This window comes from Sminthopsis crassicaudata, chromosome 6 (assembly GCF_048593235.1).
Source record: "Sminthopsis crassicaudata isolate SCR6 chromosome 6, ASM4859323v1, whole genome shotgun sequence".
In the NCBI taxonomy this organism is placed as follows: domain Eukaryota; kingdom Metazoa; phylum Chordata; class Mammalia; order Dasyuromorphia; family Dasyuridae; genus Sminthopsis; species Sminthopsis crassicaudata.
In genome coordinates this window covers 207824448-207843880 of record NC_133622.1, presented here as the reverse complement: position 1 = coordinate 207843880, position 19433 = coordinate 207824448, and the positions used below count along the sequence as shown (strand labels likewise).

General features: G+C 38.3%; 1 protein-coding gene across 11 annotated transcripts in view; it reads right to left on the bottom strand.

Moving 5' to 3' along the window:
- TEAD1 (TEA domain transcription factor 1) overlaps positions 1 to 19433 on the bottom strand; it is a 295771-nt gene that overhangs the window by 248950 nt on the left and 27388 nt on the right. Inside the window, exon 3 of one of the 11 annotated variants that reach the window (XM_074273020.1) lies at positions 4290 to 4377. The exons of 9 other annotated variants lie outside the window; for them this stretch is intronic. The gene's annotated coding sequence lies outside the window, so the exon portion shown is untranslated. Of the gene's footprint in view, positions 1 to 3428; positions 3745 to 4289; positions 4378 to 19433 lie in introns of those variants that run through there. One more of the 11 variants, XM_074273023.1, reaches the window with a different exon arrangement.

Genomic DNA, 19433 nt, shown 5'->3' with positions numbered 1-19433 from the left:
TATTATTTATAGAGCACATTAGACCATTTGACAAATATTATCTCATTTGATCCCATAAGAACCCTGAGAAGGAGGGAGGGGCTATTTTTAACTCTCATTTTTACAGAAAAGTTGACTGACACTGAGAGATGAAAAAAAAAAAAAAAAAAAAAAAAAAAAACTAGCTTACCTAGGGTCACCTGAACCCACACATGAACTCAAGGTTTTCTTGGATCCAAGTCCAGTGTTCTATCCACTATGTATCTAGCTGTTTCTTAATAAGATCATAAAATAACCCCTCAAAGTATTCCTTTTTTCCATTTTTAAGATTTTTATTTTCCCCAGTTACATGTAAAACATTTGGGGAGGTTACACAAGTACATTCATTTTTTACATATTTCCATAGGAATCATGTTCAGAGAGAAAAATCAGAACAAAAGGGGAAAAACCAACACACACATACAGCAGAAGAAAAAGGAAAGTAAAATTGATTTTCATTGTTTCCATAGTTCTCTCTCTCTGGATGCGGATGGCATTTTCTTTCCATCCAAAGTTAATTGAGATTGCTTTGGATCACTGAAGTGCTGAGAAGAACCGAGTCTATCATAGTTGACCATCGCACAATCCTACTGTTGCTATGCACAATGTTTTGCTGGTTCAGTTTATTTCATTTAGCATCAGTTCATGTAAATCTTTCCAAGCAAGTCAGTTTGTTCATCGTTTTTTATGGAACAATAATATTTCATTACTTTCATATACCATAACTTATTCAGCCATTCCCCAATTGATGGACGTCTACTTATTTTCCAGTTCTTTGCCATCACAAAAAGAGCTGCTACAAACATTTTTGCACATGTGGGTCCTTTTCCCTCACCCCTCAAAAATATTACTGCTACAGGAGGTATTTATTTACTTTTGAATATGAAATCTAAAGAGCTCTTCTACATAGAACACAAGCCCCAAAAGTCAGGATTCTCCATAGCCATCATTGAGATGAACAGAAAACTTACTATGGCAGCACAAATCATTGTCTGAAGACACAGACCAAAATATATCAAAATATTCATTTTTGTAGTAGAGAAAACTAGAAATAATGCAAATGCTCATCAATTGGGTTCCTGTTGGAGAATTTATAATACATTCATTATTGCACCCTAGGAATATTTAACATGAGGAATTCAGAGAAATATGTGAAGAGTTATATGAACTGATACAGAATGAAGAAAGCAGAACCAAGTGAAGGATGGATGGATTTATGTATAGAAGGAAGATAGGAAGGAAAATAATCTGTATAGTCTTGATCAAGCAGTATAATTTCACTGATTTTATACATGCATACTAGATAATTAAATAATGAATTGTTTGCTAGTATTTAAATAATCCCAATAGCAATTTATAGATTTTCCTTGAGGGAATGGGGAAGAAAATAATAAAATAAAAGTTTCAGCAGTGTAACTTAGGAGAGAAGTTAAGGGAGGTCAGGAAAAATACTATCAGCCCAGCTTTCTATAGACCATTATCTCATTTGATTCTCAAAACAATTCAAGGAATGGAGAGTGAAAGTATCACTAACCCCATCAGATAGACAAGGAAATTTAGGTTCAGAGTGCTTGACCCCTTATTCCCCCCCCCTTTTTTTTTTGTAGGGAAGGGAGGTGTTGGCCAGAAAGAAGAAGGAAAGCATGATATCACAAAAACTCTCTCTACTTATTTAATTCATCTAGAATGTTTAATTTTCCTAGGACACAGGGCAGACAGTAGGCACCTATGTACATGTCAGAGGCAACACAAGAATCCTTGTCTTAATAGCTCCTAAATCAACCAAGATGCCTCAAGATGAGTGACTTATCCAAAGACACAGAGCTTCAGTATTCAATCCCTGATCTGTTGGCTACAAAATTCAATGCCCCCTATGACAATACATGCCTTAATACTGGAGTACTAAGTTAAGAGACTGTGTGGGGTATGAAATAAGGAACATGGGGGGAAAAAAAAATCTGACCTAGGCAAATCAATGGCATAAATTCACATACACGCACATGTCATCAGTAGCAAGAACTGTGCTTTTCCTTTCTAGCCTGTTTTTAATCAGTGCTAGGAATAAACAGGCCAAAACACACAGGAAACATAAAAGTGACCTAGAAACAAACTTAGAAAGAGAAAGGATTCTGAAATAAGCATCACCCAGATTTAAAACGATAAAAAATGTTCGATTTTACTCACCCTCCCCTATGGGAGATATCCCTTGAGCCCCACCAACGTCAATATAAAACACAGACTCAGTACCTTATTTATCTAAATGAATGGCTGGCTTGCTGTGTAGCAAGCTCCCGGTAAGTGGGCTGAAAGGGCAGCAGGAAGACGAGGTGGTGGGCCCAGAAATGGTCATAAAGCAAAACTTTTAACAGTTCCTAGTCACAGATCTGTGTTTAAAGGAGGATCTGAACTAGCAGCACTTGTTTTGTTGGTAGTATTTTCTAGCTACAGAAAGCTTTCACATTGTCCATCTGCTTGCTTTCCTTCCTATTCACCAGAAGCACCCAGAGCCATTTTAAATAATGCATAGGGGTGAGAGGGGGGCTCTTCATCAGCTCCTTCTGGAAGAACTGCACACTTACCCCCCTTCACACAAGCCTTTCCTAAGGCAGGGTTTCCCTTGTTATCAATGGGAGACCCAGCAGATCCCACAGCTCCAAACCCAATAACAACTGACTTTCATCTCTGTGCAAACGTCCGCCCTGTTCGGGCTGCTCCAAGTTTCAGAAATAACCTAACTGGCAAGCCAACTTCTTCCTTCCCATGATGTTCTCTTATCTGGTTTCTGCTGAGGGATTGTGTGTGAAAGCACACACTATCCAGTAATGATATTTTTAACCTAATAACCAGAGGGAGGCCAACAGGCCAGGGTCCTCAGAGAGGCAATGGCTCCTTTAGCCACAGGGCACAATCACAAACCTGACACGCTGGGGCAGGAAGAGATTTCTGCTGTGGAAAAGTTAATTCCATTGTCCAGCTGCACCAGCCCCGGCTCCCCTCAGCCATCACACACAGCTTCTCTATCAGTCAAGGCTACCCACGGGTGAAAGGAGAGTCTCCTAATCCCTGATTCTAGCACAAGCTATGATCCATCTGGTGACAGAAAGTCAAGCCTAATTTGATTTTCCAATTTAAACACACACACACACACACACACACACACACACACACACACACACACACACACACAAGCAGCAGCTGGATGCCCACTGCAGCTTTAGCACAGAGGCAAACAGCTGTCCAGCATTCAGTTCAGCTGCTATTCATCCATATAATTTATTAGCCAATCACTCCTCTTAATACTGTAACCTATGACGGTTATAAAATGAGTTTACGGTATTAGGATATCAATGACAGGCATCTAGAAAGAATTGACTAAAGCCCTCGAAAACCCCACAAATAGAAGCACAAACCTTTTCTCCAGCAAACCTAGCACCCGCAGCTCGGCACATGCACTGTCACAAAGCTAACTCAAGAGCTTCTTAAGAATGCACCTGACCTAGTCACCTGACAACATCGGTCCCAGAGAGAAAGCCTGGGGTCAAGTGGCCACAGGGCCGGTTTGACGATTTTCACGATTTGCCATTAGGTTTTATATCTCCAAATAAATTTCCATCTGATGAATTACATGTGCCAGTAACTCTGGAAAACAAGACTCAAAGCATGAATTAAACAATAAAATACCCAACTGCATAAGGAAAAGTAGCATTTACAGTTACTAGAATGCAATTATTTTCCAATCCAAATACCCAAGATTAACAAGCCTCTGGGAACAAAGCTTCTTTATAATGAAGACAGCAAGACAGCTCCACTCAATATATCTGTCTTCATAAATCATGCAAAGCAGAGTTGGCCTTCCTCACAGAACTCAACATGTTCAGGGCTTTGAAAAATAAAAATGCCTTTCTGTTCAAGCATAGCTCACGTTAAAGGGGAGAGGGGCCCCACAAAGTGGTTCCTCCTTTCATTTCTTTTTCCTGGTCCTTCTTTCTCTCTAATGCCAGCTTTCCCTAGCCCCTAACACCATTCCCCCATCCCCAAAATTTGGTCAGTGTTTGGCCACTGCCACCTGTCAAGGTCTCCGATTTCCACCTTCCTCCCATCTCAGTCTCTCTGTCAAGATGTCCCATGTCCAAGGTTTCCACCAAATCAGAACAGAATCTCTCACTTTTTGGGTCTAATCAGGAAAGGCTCTAGGATCAGCATTTACACTTACTTGTTGATTAACTCATTAGACTTCATGGGGAAGGAAGGAGGGTTAGCCACTATTTTACCTCAATTTGCATTTTGAGTCTTTCTTAGGTCTTGGAACATGCATCCATTCTGCCCCATCAATAAGCAGAGAAAATCATGGCAGAGGATCTGGGGAGGAAGGAAGAGAGGGGGTCCTGAGAATGACTAAAATCACCATCCCCTTAGGTAGGAGAATTCTGACTGTTTCAGGAGGACCTGAAGAAATTCAAAAGGCTTTCAAAGAATCAGGAGTGAAATTAGCCCAACTACAGCCCAGAAGCTGGTTGCTGATCCATTCAGCACTTTCCTCCCTCTACAGCCCAGCCCAGTCCCCCCTTCATCTCTTCTCTAAATCTCAACCCTTTTCCACTGTTTCAATATTCAAGGTGTATTGTTTTGAAGTTTCCAAATATGTAGACATGATGTTTTAATCACTTAATGACTTTTGATACAGTAACGCCTTTATTGCCTACTAGGAGAATGTTTCCCTTTTCAGCCACATCTTCAAGGTTAAAGATTTCTAGCAACAAAGTTTTGACAATAGAATGAGTTGTATGTGGATAAACATTTAACAACCAGCTTGGGGGGAAGGGGTAGAGATAACATATATATGACACATTAACATTGAATTGACTTTATTAACATTTTTTCCCATCATCTTCTTAAGCAAAAAGTCAGGAAAACAGTAGGTCAGGCCTTCATTTACATTGTTTGTCGATTTCCAATGTATAAATGCCCATACTGAAAATTTAACAATGGACTCTCAGAGCCAGTTCAAGCTGTCTCCAACAAATCCCTTGGCTGCGAGCCACAGGAATGCATTCTTTTCATTACTAGAGGTAACTCTCAGTCATCTATGCCAACAGAAAAAAGTGATGACAAAGATAATTCCAAATGGAAGCTAAGACAAAAATCATTTCTATTTATTTATTTTGGAAAGATTTTTGTGCTTTATTTGAATAAAGGTAAATCCATAGGACTTTAATAATGAGACTGGCTAGACTGCAGGGGGCAGTGGGCAAGCCTTCAGAGACAAAAGCCCAAGGAGGCTGGATCTGGGTCTCAAATCAGGAGAAAAAGGCTTACCAGGCGACCTGTGCAGACTGAGTAGCAGAAGCCAAACCAACAGTCACTAGAAACAGCAAAAGGGGGGCTGATTACTGAAGTCCACTCTGGCTTCATGCCAAACCTGCTCTCCATAGAAAGCTGTAGAAAGGGAAGTGGTTGTTAACACACAGTTGCCACAGATAGTTCAGGCAGGCAAAGGAGGGAGGGGTTGAGAAACCAGGCAGTTCCTGACTTCTGGTGACTAGTAGAGAAATCACAATTTTTTAAAGAAGGAATAAAGCTCCAGAGAGATCTAGCTAGGTAGCTATCTGCCCACTTCCCACATCTAACATTTATGCGGCACTTTACAATAACAAAGCACATCACATTCATTATTTATTCCATTTGCTTGTCACAATTCTTTAAGACAGATAGTCTGAGTCTCACCCCATTTTACAAATCAGAGAAATTGAGGCTTAGAAAGATGACTATAACTGAACAGGACTGAGACTTAGGTCTTCCAATGCCAAATTCATAATTCTTTCCACTGCCTCCACATTTGAAGTGGATCACATCATTACTCACTTAAATTCCAGTCTTTGCCCAGAATGTTCTCTCTTCACAAAATCCACAAGCTGAAATCTTGCCTTTCTACCAGGCCTAATTCAAATGAAAGTGTCACCTGATCACTTGAGAAAGTGGATTTCTCTTCCTTATCTTTACAACTCCAAAAATAACAAATGACTCACATTTATACTGCATCTAAGGCTTACAAAATGATTTCCCAATAACAACCTTGTGAGAAAGGTAATACATGTATGATCCCCTCTCCCCCTCCCCACAATATCCACATGGAGAAACTGAGGCATGGCGCAAAAAGGCTTGTTTATGGTCATCCAACTAATGTAGGTTAAAGTCTGGGTCCAACATTTGTGTGACAATCACTACAATCAGTATTCTTTTACATATTTACCCACTCTATTCAAACATACTCATTTGTATATTATCTTACTTAAGAGAAAAATAAGCTCCTTGAGGATAGGAGAATGCTCAAGTCTACTATTTTCCCCATACTTTTTGTTTCGGAGCTCCCAAAATGAACACAGCAGATAATCACCAAAGGTTTGTTGAATATAAAGTCTCCCTCTCTCTCTCTGAACCTCTACATTGTTTGAATTCATTTATCCAAGATAACCCAAGGGAGGTTTCTCATGAATCAATTTTTGAAATAATGGAAGGTAGCATTTATGAAGCGCTACAGCCCAGGCGGTCTTTCCTTCCCATTTGTTATTACTACACACTAATTTAGTATTTCTACTGTTGCTGCTGCTATTACTTGTTCAGTCATATTGGACTTTATGTGACCTCATTTTCTTGGCAAAAATACCAAAGTGGTTTGCCATTTCCTTCTCCAGTGTGTCTCCATTTTACAAATGAGGAATTGAGGCAAAAAGGGATTAAGTGACTATTTGCTCGGGGGTCAAATAGCTAGCAAGTATCTGAGATCAGATTTGAACTCAGGAAAATGAGTCTTCCTGACTGTCTACTGTACCATCTAGCTGACCACTACCACTGTACTAATCTAGTAAACTAGGCAGGAAACCAGGTTCACACAGAAGCTACAGCCTCCCTCTGCTTTTTAATCCCTATAGAAAAGGAAAGCTGGAAATTTGCAAGGAGGTAGAGAGGAGTTAACTGTAACAATAAAAAGGCTGCTCCCGGAACTTAAAAATACCACTATTGCCTAAAGCTTTTTTGTGTGGAAAATAGCCCTACCCATCTCTATAGGCCCAGAGGAAATAGTCCTGGATGCTAACCCTGAGTCATAGATTGCCTGACACAGAATGTTTAGTAAGAAAGTCTTAGGTTCAATAAACTCTATTTAAGGAGGCAGGGTAGGGTCATGAGATATTAAGAGATTTTTATCACCCATGATTAAAATAAACAAGTTAGTCTTTACTGGAGTAAGCCTCATCTATAAAATGGGGACACATTAAAAGGTATGGTCAACTACTTCAATATCTTTTTCCCAAGAAAGATCATTTTTCCCAAGAAATGAGTTCAAGTATAGTTCAATATGACTAAACTAGTAAAAGTAGTAGCAGCAGCAGTAGCAACAGTAGAAATACTAAAGTAATGTGTAGTAATAACAAACAGGAAGGAAAGACACAGTTTGGTCCATAGTGGGCACTTCATAAATGCTAGCAGAATGAGTGACTGAAGGAAACGTTTAGTAAGTATTTAACAGCTCTCTAAAAACTGCAGTTAGTTTTATACATTAGTCTCACAAAGTAAACTGATAGAAGTCCCGGTCTACAATTACATCCCAGGAATCTATGTATTAGGTTTTAATAGAACTGATGTTGGAAGCACACTGGCATCCAATTTTGTTGTTGCATTGTTCAGAGTGTTTAATGATGTTGTATTGGTGACTTGTTTTCTGATATGTCCAACTCTTAGTGCCACCATTTGGGGTTTCCTTGGCAGAGATACCAGAGTGGTTTGCCATTTCTTTCTCAACTCATTTTACAGATAAGGAAACTAAGGCAAATGGGGTTAAGGAATCTGCCTAGAATCACCCAGTTACTAAGTGTCTAAGACCATATTTGAACTCATAAAGATGAGTCTCTCTGACTCCAAGAGTGGCATTTACTTTCCCCATCAATCAAACCTAACTTTGAGAAAAGAGTTCCTAGAGTCCCTTCACTAGATCTAGAATTAGAAAAAGTGAATGCTCATACAGCAATATAAATAATACTCTGATGGGATTAGTGGGGCTGGGGGGAAAAAAAGGAAGGCAGGATGGTCCCCTTTTTGGAAGGAAAAGGTTTACTCCACAGAATTCAAAAATCCCAGCAAGAGCCAGGAGATCCTAAAGAATTTCTTGCTCACTTTCTATCTAGGTAAGTGAAAGGGATTTAAATAAAACTCATCTACCTCATCTCACCCCACTCCACCCCTCACCTTAAGTAAACAAGAATCTTCCTTTTACTTATTGCCTCCTAAGAGAGCTTTCAAATCTTTTGTTTTCCTGCCACGGTTGCAGTTGAGCTGTCACCTGACTACCATGTGGAAACAATTTTCTAAGTAATATCCTAATTTTCCTTCCAGATAGAACAGCACAGATAGTCATGTATGACATATCTTCAGAGCATTTTCCAATTATACTTTTACCTCATCTCAGGTGAGGCAAGCATCATTCCCCCTATTTTACAGAGTAAATCCAGGCTACTCAGGTGGATTAACTAGCTTGCCCAAGATTATATAAAGGCAGTTAAGTGACACAGTGAATCAAGTACCAGGCTAGGAGTCAGGAAAACTGAAAGTCAAATCTGGTTTCAGATAATTACTACTGTATGACCTTGAGCGAGTCACTTAACTCTGCCTGTTTCTCATTTGCAAAATATGAAGGAAATGGCAAACCATTCCAATATCTTTGTGAAGAAAACACCGCATAGAGTTAGACATGACTGAAAAATAACTGGAAAAAAAAAAAACGATAATAATAAAGTTACTAAGAATCTAGGGCTCAATTTGAGGATTTCTAACTCCTAGTCCAGCATTTTTTCACTACTTTCAAGCTCCTGACATTTATTAGCTATGTAAATCAGACAGCTTCAGATGCTCTTTGGGTTTTTGTTTGTTTTGTTTTGATTTGGTTTGGTTTAGTTTTTTTACAAAAACAATTAAAATTGTTTCAAATTGTTTGGACTGTTCTATGAAATAAGTGAGCTCTCTGTGACCAGAAACATTCTAGAAAAGTTTGGAAGAATGACCATCTGTCAAGGACTTTACAGCACAGATTCATGAGTCAACTTTAGGCGGGAAGAGATGACCTCTGTCCCTTCTATCTCAGAGATACTAAGATCTTTGGACAGATCGGTGATATCTGATGGATCTCATCTTTCAGATTCTGATAATCCTTCCAATGGAGAAGATCAGATTTTTTCTCTGGTTAACTTCTACCCATGTCTTCTCCAAATTCCTCTCTTATTCTGAGACTTTCCTCCAGATTAAGATTCTATAAATAACTGTCCAACAATAAGGCTGTCCATCTCTTAAAACTTTTATTCTCAATACATGCATTTTCCCCCATCATACATTTCTCCTTGATAGTCTTCTGTGTACCATTTTTAAAGGGAAATCCTCAGATCTGCCACAGCTTTCTTAACAGGCACTGAGTTAGCATCTTTCCATGGGTCTCTGGGTTACCCACAAATTTGATTCTTCAAAGACTGTTCCATGATTCTGACTTATATTTTGGCCTCAATTTGCTTTTCATTACATAAATGTACAGTATATTTTGTTACACTGAAAGTCTTAGTAATATAGTTATCTTTCATCAAGCCAATACTTTAATGTTTAACTGACATTAAATGGCCCATATAGTAGGTCTTGGTCCTCCAGACTCCAAGTTCTTAGTCCATTTGGATATTCCTTATGTAAATTCTATTTTCAACAAATTATAAAGTGCAGAAAAAATTTAATTTCACCCATAACTAAGCTAGAATTCCCTTAATGATATGACCAAGTCTTCATCGTTAAAATAGGGCAGAAAAAAATAATTTTTTTTACCAATTATCTCTAATGAGAGTGATATTTTCAAGCTCAATAGACAATAAAAACATTTAAGACCAAAAGTCTTTCTGTAACAGACAAGTGGTCAAAGGATATAAACAGTTTTCAAAAGAAAGACAAACCAAATGAAAAAAAGATGCTTCAAATGACAAGAAAAATGCAGATCAAAACAATCCTAAGGTTTCACTTCACACACAACAAACTGGCAAAGAAAACAGAAAATGACAATATCAGAGGGGTTATGGAAAGATAGGCATTGATGCATTGTAGGTGAAACTGCAAATGGGTACAGTAATTCTGGAAAGTAATAGTTATACAAATAAAATTACTAAAATATTGTAGAATTTTGAACCAAAAATTCTGCTGCTAAGTATGCCCAAGAAGGTCAGAGACAAAAAGGCTCCACATACACCAAAACATTTATATCTATACTTTTTCTGGTAGCAAATAATTAGAATTAAAGTGGCTACCCATCGCTAAAGGAATAGCAAAACAAATTTTAGTACCTTAGTACATTAATGGATGGTATGAAACTGAGCTATAAGAAATGACAAACATGCTGACTACCAAGAAGCATGGAAAGATTTAACATAGGGGCAACTAGGTGATGTAATGGATAGAGCACCAGCCCTGAAGTCAGGAAGATCTGAATTCAAATATGACCTCAATCACTTAACACTTCCTGGCTGTGTTACCTTGGGCAAGTCACTTAGCCCCAATTGCCTCAGGGAAAAAGAAAGAAAAAGAAAAAGGAAGGAAGGAAGGAAGAAAGGAAGAAAGAAAAAGACTTAACATGGACTAAGTGCAAAATTAAATCGACAGTCCAAAAAACAATATTCAAAACATAAAGAACTTTCACCACAAAGTGAAAAGACACTTCTCTATACTTCCCCTCCATCTTCCCAAAAGTGAAGAGAACATGGACATGAAACACTGCATACAATGGCAGCAATTGGTTTTTTTCCCCCAATGTAATGATCACCTTTGCTGAATTTTTTTCTCCTTTTCTTTAAAAAAAAAAAAAAAAAAAAAATATATATATATATATATATATATATATATATATATATATATATATATATATATATATATAAAATTAAGAAATCATTCTGGGAATGTCGAGGAGAGAACTAGCAGAGGAAATCTAATAAAAAGCATATTTATCTTTTTAAATTTATTGCTATTTCAAAAAGGAAATAAATAAAAAATGAAAAGGTATAATATTAGGGAGTTCCCTACCTACCAGGGTTCTCCTTTCTATTTTTGGACAGCTTTAAATGCTAGGAAGTGCATTTAAAATTAACTCAATTAACAGTAATTACCACTGTGCAAAGAATTATAAAGAAAAAAAATAAAAACATGCTAGCTTAAAGCTGCTTCTTTGTAATGTCCTTGAATCGCTTTTGTCTCTATCCTCTAGGGCTAGCAGAACAGATGCAATCTCTCTTCCAAAGAACAATGTCTCAAATACTTCAGCCTAACCTGCACCTCCAGGTCAGTTCTGTTCTCCAGGTTAAACCTCCCCAATTGCTTCCATTGATCTTTATATAACAAACACTATGGACTTCTCACCATCCTGATGATCTTCTCTGGTCATGTTCTAGTTGGTCAATGTTATCCTATCAATGTGTTAACTACATCTTGACACAGTACTTCAAATATTGTGGGACCAGTGCAGAATAGAATAAGACCACCACTGCCCTCATAGAGAGCACTATATCTCTATTAATATGATATCTATTAGTTTTTTTGGCTACCCAGTCCAGTTCCTTCTATTTACAAACTGAAGTCTCAAGAAGGACCTGTACAAGATATTAAGTGGAGTTATTCAATTGCTTAATCTTGATTTCCTCCTCATAAAAAACAAATGTTCAAAAATACAAACAAACAAAAAATACTAAATTTTCAATGTAACTTAAAGAGTTCTAATGAAAAACATCTTTTGTAAACCTTTAAGTACTACCATATACAAACTATTATCTTTTTAGTAACATGCTGGTTAATTCCTTGGACTTTAATAAAAGTGCTGTAAAAATAATGTAATGTAAAAATACTGTATGTGTCCCTGTGACTTGGAAACTATATTATCAGAGTTTAGATACATAGAAAATATTGTTATCTGCCTATTGTCTTTAAAATATATATTTTCTTCAAATTGTTTTTTGTTTTAAATGCTGCATTTTAGATGAAAAAGAAATTTAAGTTGAACTGAGATAGTACTACAGGGAAGTCTGTTTTGGGGAAAAAAAACTTTTCTGCTTGGAAGTCTGGGTTTCTAAAGCAACTCACCTTCAGATCTTAAAAAAAAAAATCCTATTTCTTATATAAACAAAGTTTTGGAATAGCAAGAGATATTTCAAACTTAGCTGTAAAGAAAAGAATTTAGAGAAGCTCTACTTTCTATGAAGTCCCTGATGAATGGTCAATTCCAGAATACAAGCCCACTACAGGGAAAGGAGGCATTAAAATATCTGGTGGAAATAAAATAAAATGATGATGATGATGACAATGATGACAACTTCTTGTATGAAAAGGGCAACATGTCTTCTGACTACAGTAGGAGCAAGAATTCAGGCAATACTCATGGACTGTGTGGTCTGTGGTCCACATGTGGTAGGTAACATGGTACTGTGGAAAAGAACATTCACCAGATTTGGAGAACTAGAGGGTGTTTGGTACAGAGAGCATTTTATTTCATCATCCATGAAATGATGGGATTGGACCAACTTTCAGACCTAGACCTATAACTCTATGATCTAACCCATCTATACTTGATTCCTCCCAAAATTCATGAGATCAAATGTTGATAGGAACAATAGCAGAAAGTGTCTTACCCTATGGCCTAAGATCAAATGTTGATAGGAACAATAGCAGAAAGTGTCTTACCCTATGGCCTAAGTGAAATTTAAAAAGAAAGAAAATACTTTAATTTAATTTAATTTAATTGGAGAATCCTTGCTTTGGGGGGAAAAAAATGGTGGGTTTCACACACACACACACACACACACACACACACACACACACACACACACACACACACACACACTTTATTTTTTCAAGGCTGTTTTCTGAGGTAGTATAGAAGACCAATTAAAATATGACAGTTTTCTGGTAGGAGAAGGAAACAGTGTAAGAACCTTTTTCCCTAGTGAGCTGCAAGAGTAGAGGGTGTGGCCTATTTTCTGTGAACAGTCTGTTTTTAAATAACCACATGTGACTACGTCAGAGTGGCCTATTGGGACTTGCCAATTTCTGAACCTAGTCACCAACCAAGTACTTCCCACTGCCATTTCCAGACAACTCAAAGAAAAATACAAAGGTGAGAGTATATATAAATATATATATATATATATATATAACTGGCATTTATAAAACAACTTAACATTTCTTTTTTTATATATAGTTTTTATTTACCAGATATATGCATGAGTAATTTTATAACATTGACAATTGCCAAACCTTTTGTTCTAATTTTTCCCCCACCCCCCTCCCCCCCATGGCAGGTTGACAAATACATGTTCTTATGTTAGAATATAAATTAAATACAACATATGTATACATGCCCAAACAGTTGTTTTGCTGCACAAAAAGAATTGGACTTTGAAATAATGTACAATTAGCCTGTGAAGGAAATCAAAAATGCAGGTGGACAAAATTAGAGGGACTGAGAATTCTATGTAGTGGTTCATAGTCATCTCCCAGAGCTCTTCCGCTGGGTGTAGCTGGTTCAGTTCATTTCTGCCCTATTGGGAACTGATTTGGTTCATCTCATTGTTGAAAATGGCCACGTCCATCAGACTTGATCATCATATAGTATTACAACTTAACATTTCAAAGGGAGCTAGATGGCACAGTGGATGAAATGCCAGGCCTGGAGTCAATAAGACTCATCTTCATGGGTTCAAATCTGACCTCAAACACTTCCTAGGCATGTCACTTAACCCTATATACCTCAGTTTCCTCATCTGTAAAAAGAGTAAGGGAAGGAAATGGCAAACCACTCCAATATCTTTGCTAAGAAAACCCCTGAAAGGAGTCAGACATGACTAAAACAAGACAGAACAACAACAAATTAACGTTTCAAAGCATTTTCCACAAATCATCATATTGGAGAGATTAGTGTCTGAAGTTCTTGCTAAGCTCCATTTGTCTCACAGAAAGTGCCTCCTTATCTTCCTTTTTATATTGTTAAAAATAGTACATTTTCATCTCTATGTTCTCTAGTTGAGATAGAATGAGTTTAAGAGTTCCCCTTGTTCTTGATATTGTCTGTCCCTGATACCTTTTTTTTTTTTTAACTTCCCTGAAATAAAAAATGTCAGAACATATCCTGTCCTTCCTTTATGACTAGAATTTGGCATGACATCATGGGTTCTTCATAGGATCCCAGATGAAAGAAATTTCAGAAATCTTCTAGTATAGCCCCATTGTTTAAATGATGAGACCACTTAGACTTCAAGTGGCTTACCCAATGGTCACAGATAGAAACCAAGTCAAATCCAAGGATCTTTATGATCAATTGTATATTGTGGCAAGAGCTCCCTACTGTAATCAATAGGCTTTTCCTACTTACCCTTAATCTGAGTGTTTTTCCTCTGATTTATCCTGTATAGAACTGATTTATACACAGTTGTCTGCATATCCTTTCCCCCATTAAACTGTGAGTTCCAAAAGAATGGGGATTGGGTGTTTGGAGGTATTTTTTGTATGTTCCTTTCTTTATAAACTCAACATTTAGCAGATTCTCACACATAGTAGGCAGTTAATAGCTGCTGATTGACTGACTAACCCCCTCCAAAAAAAAAAAAAAAATCCTAATTTGACTTCTTACTAACTGCACAACCTAGGAAAAAATATTTATAATTGGAGTCAAATACCAGCTCTCCTATTTAATAATCAACCTTAAACTAATCAACTAAATTCTCTTCGTCTCAGTTTTTGCTCTAAAAAAAATCTGCTTAAGCTCCATGACTGAATACGTGATCTTACCATCAGTAAAGCATGAAATCTTCCTCTTTTAGTCTTTGCAGCCCCACTGCCCTAAGTCAAGGACTATTCTGGGAAATCACATAAAAATGGAGGTGAAACAAAGTTTTTATCAATGATTTCACACAGTCCCTGCCTTCCCTTGCTTACAATCCACATCACATGCCCAGTCATTCTGACCTTTCTATAATCACATGCTTTTTAAATGTCCTTGACAGGGGAGAAGCATAGGTTTTAAGCCTCAATGGTAATGAGACCACTGAGTGGTCAGTTGTTCATCACTGTTTGATTAACTGATTACTCAGTGGTCTCATTCTTACCAAGTGAAGCTTAAGACCTAAAGTTTATTATCCACAAGATTGAATCTTTCGAATACTCACATCTCATCAATACCATCTGCTCCTCAAATTGGACCCTTGGTCTAGAAGCAGGCCTTCTTAACCTTTTTCCTTTAGAAACCCCTTTTTGCCCAAGAAATTTTTATGTGACCCCGGTTATGTAAGTATATAAAATAGGTATACAGATCAAACATTTACTGATAATCAAAATTTTTCAATCCCCACATTCCAGTTATGAGATCTCCTTTTGGTGTTGTGAGGAATCTGGGATTTAGAGAAGAAAATTAGCTCCAGTGCTTCTATTTAAGAAAGAGGCTCCACAATAATTGTACAAATCTATCTATCTATCTATCTATCTATCTATACATATATATATATATATATATATTGGATTTAACATATATATATATATATATATATATATAAAAACATATATTGGATTACTTTGCCATCTAGGGGAAGGGGTGAGGGGAATGGGGGGAAATCTGGAACACAAGTTTTTGCAATGTTGAAAAATTATCCATTCATTTGTTTTGAAAATAATTGGGTTTTTTGTTTTGTTTTGTTTTAAAGAGGCTTCATACAGTCTTCTGCTCATTTTTCCAAAGCTACTTTTGTCTTCAGGAACTTCTCCCCCAATGCCAAGTATTTCCTCTTCCCTTCCTACCCCCTTTGCTTTTCAGCTCCCTATTATGTCTTCTCTCCCCCCATTAGATTGTAAACTCCATAAGGAAAGACCGATTTGTTTTTCTAGTATTTTTACCACCAACTCTTTACCACAGTAAGTTTAGCCTAAGAAATGTTTAACTGACCAACTTCAGAGCTATGGGAGATCCTTTTCTATCATAGGAGTCCCAATGGAATAGTCTGGGTGTTATGAATGAGATGAGTACCCTTGATAATTGTGGGGCAAGAGGGCTTAAAACTTTATATCCTGAAGCCAGGGTAGAACAGGGATGAGCTGCTGTACCCAGGTACTCATGAGGCTGGGCTCTGCACGGCACAGCCATAGGTTACCAGATTCAGGGGAAGCCAAGTCAATAATTTGAACTGTGTCATCTCCAGGAAATGCCCAGGCTATGGTTATATAAAACTACAACAACAACAACAAAAGATGAGTTTCTGCAAGTTACCATGTTATCACAAAGGAAGGGTAACAAGAGGATACAGGAAATATAAACAAGCACTTGATTACAGTGCACCTAAATGCAAACTTTGCCAGATATTGCCAGCAACTGAAGCTGCCCGGAGATCTCTTCAGCCTCAGAGACCCTTAGAGGGAGCTGGTGCTCTGACTTTGGCAGAAGAAAAGCAGTTCTCCAGATATCTGGAGATATCTGGTCTTGACCCTTCCAGGAAACTCAATCCCACTGAAAAGCATCCCGACTCCTGGCTACCCACGCAGCCCCAAGACACCTGACCCTTTGTGCAAACTCTGACCATGAGCTATGACTTCTGCCAACAGAACATGGTAACTTCAAGGAATTCTCTAAGGGTCTCCACCATGACTGAGGGAAATTATTATTACTAATAATAACTGCTGATGGATAACTCTTGCATTTATTACTCAGCTGGCCCCCACAACAATACTGTGTAAATGCAGTTACCAAGATGGCGTCCAGGGAGGCAAAGCTTGCCGAAGGCCACTGGACAGTAGAAGAACCAGGATTTGTACGCAGACTGGGCTTAAGGCCAGAGCTCTTTCCACCTCAACAAACCCACACTGAGCTTGTTCTTTTCTTCTCCTACCACAGGAAACCAGTCAAGTCACTAAATAATTTATTAAGCTCCTACTATGCACCAGACACTGTTAAACCTATAAGATACAACTTTCAGTCTCTTCTACCCCCCCCCCCAAAAAAAAAAACCCATTCCCAGATGTCAAAGAGCTCGGCATCTAATGAGAAAAACAGCATGCAAACAAACAAGTTATACGGGATATATTGGAAATCATCACGAGATATATACAGCAAGTATGAGATCGTGTCTACCAAAATCTCAGGCTTTAAAACAACTCAAAACAATTAATTCCCCACCTGAGTAACCTCGGGCAAGTAAACACTCCGGGCCTCAGTCTTCACATCTGGGGAATGAAGGGGGTGGGATTACCGGAACTCTCAGGTCCCTTCCCATTTTAATTCTATGATCCCATAAAATTAAGAGGATTATTCAGCCTTAACCTTGCATTTTGTAGGAGTGAATACAGTGCTGAACTTGGAGGCAGGGGGGTGAGTTCAAATCTAGCTTCTGATATTTACTAGCTATGTGACCATGGTTAACCTGAGCCTCAGTTTACTAATCTGTAAAATGGAGATGATCAAACCTACTATCTCTCCCTCTCACAGTTGCTTGTGCAACTCAAATGAGATTACTTAATCAAAGGGCTTCACAAACCTTAAAGACTATCCATCTGAAGGCATCTAGGTGGCGCCACAGTGCACAGAGTCAGAAATATTTTCCTGAATTCAAATCCAGCCTCAGACACTTTAATCCTGGACACATCCCTTCACCTTGCCTCAGTTTCCTCATCTGCAAAATAAGCTGGAGAAGGAAATGTATCTTTGCCAAAAAAAAAACCAAAAACAAACAAAAAAACCAAAAGAGATCACACAACTTAAAAATGATGGAACAACAACAAATGTTTGAGTTATTATTTTTGTCTCTCAAAGCAATCTCATAGATATTTCCATAATCCTTTGGCCCATCTACATAAGGATCACAGTTGCAAAACTGGAACAGACCTTAGGTCACTTAATCCAAGTCTTTCATTTTACAAATAAGGAAACGAGGTCTGAGTTATTAAAATCATTTACTCAAAGTCACTTATCGAAGTAGCAGAGTTAGAATTAGAATCCAGCTCCTGGGAATCTTCCATGTCCTACATTCTTTCTACTCTTTCTCTAACAAGAGGGCCCAGGGACCCGAAAGCACAAAAGAGAAAGTTAAGAGAACTGGTAGCATTTTAATTAAAATTCCTACCCACTTAAAGCCTGACTTTTCTTTTGACCTCCCAGGTCCTGGGTTGAAGGAAAGGCCACACTGCTTCCTTATCAGTACCTACTTGAAAGATACCCTTCCCATGAAGCAGCCTTTGAAAAAGTACATGCCTCTTGTCCTAAGAGATGGGTAATTAATTCTGTCAAGAAATGAAAACATCCCAAGTCAGAGACTGGGATGCAAGTTATGCTCTCTCTAGATGGAAGAACACTGCCATTTGTTTGGAAGAAATCTATCTTCTAAATAGAATAGTTCCTGCCCTAAGGAGAGCGGGATGAAAATGGGATAATTTTCCAGTAGCAACACAAGGGTCAGCTTGTTCATAAAAGGGACAACGAAGGTAGGGAGAATGCGCGGCTCCCCGTGCTTCGGGATGGTGTTTGTTGGTCAGGAGGACTAGCCTAGCTCCTACTGTAACACAGGAGCCAAATGGGTCCAAAGGTCTTGGTCAGACTTGTAGAGCTGGTTTCTTAGGCGCGTGGATTCCCGGACAATGAGAGCCATCAGAGATCATCTCAGTTCAGTTTTTACTCAGAGCACTAGTCCCTCCTACAGCACTGGTTATACAACTTCTGCCCGAAGACTTCCAGTGGCGGGGAAGGTACTACCTGCCAACACAGTCCATCCCACTTTTCGACAGTTCTCCCTGTTAGGAAGATTTCCTTACACTGAGCCAAAATCTGCCTCGCTGCAGTTTCCACTGAGTCTAGGCCAGACAGAACAAGTCTAATCCTTATTCCACCTAAGAAGAACCCTTTAAGAACTAAAGACAAAAAACCATGACATTTCCTTCCCTGGTTCCTCTTCTTATGGTAGTTTCCACTTGTCTCACCGTCCTGGCCACCAACCTCTAGACACCATCTTGTCAATGTCCTCAAGGCACCAGAAGTTCTCTGACCATACACCATGGAGTACAATGTGACTATCCCTCTCCTCTGAATGAACACTCCTTCTGGTATCTGACTGACTTGGTCAGACCCAGGCTTTGTGGGGAGGAATAGAGAGGAGAGGAGAAAGCTTGGAAAAAATAGACTCAGTTGTCTATTATTATAATTACAATTCAGGTAAGTGGATAATTAGATTTCCAGCTCCTGTTCCAGCCTGTTAAGATCTTTTTGGGATCACAATCCTGACAACCAATACATTAGCTGCCGTTTACTGTTTTCTGTCAGTCACAAATTTGATAAGTGTATTATCCGCACATTTACCTGATTCATTCCTTGTTCCACCGTCTAAGGG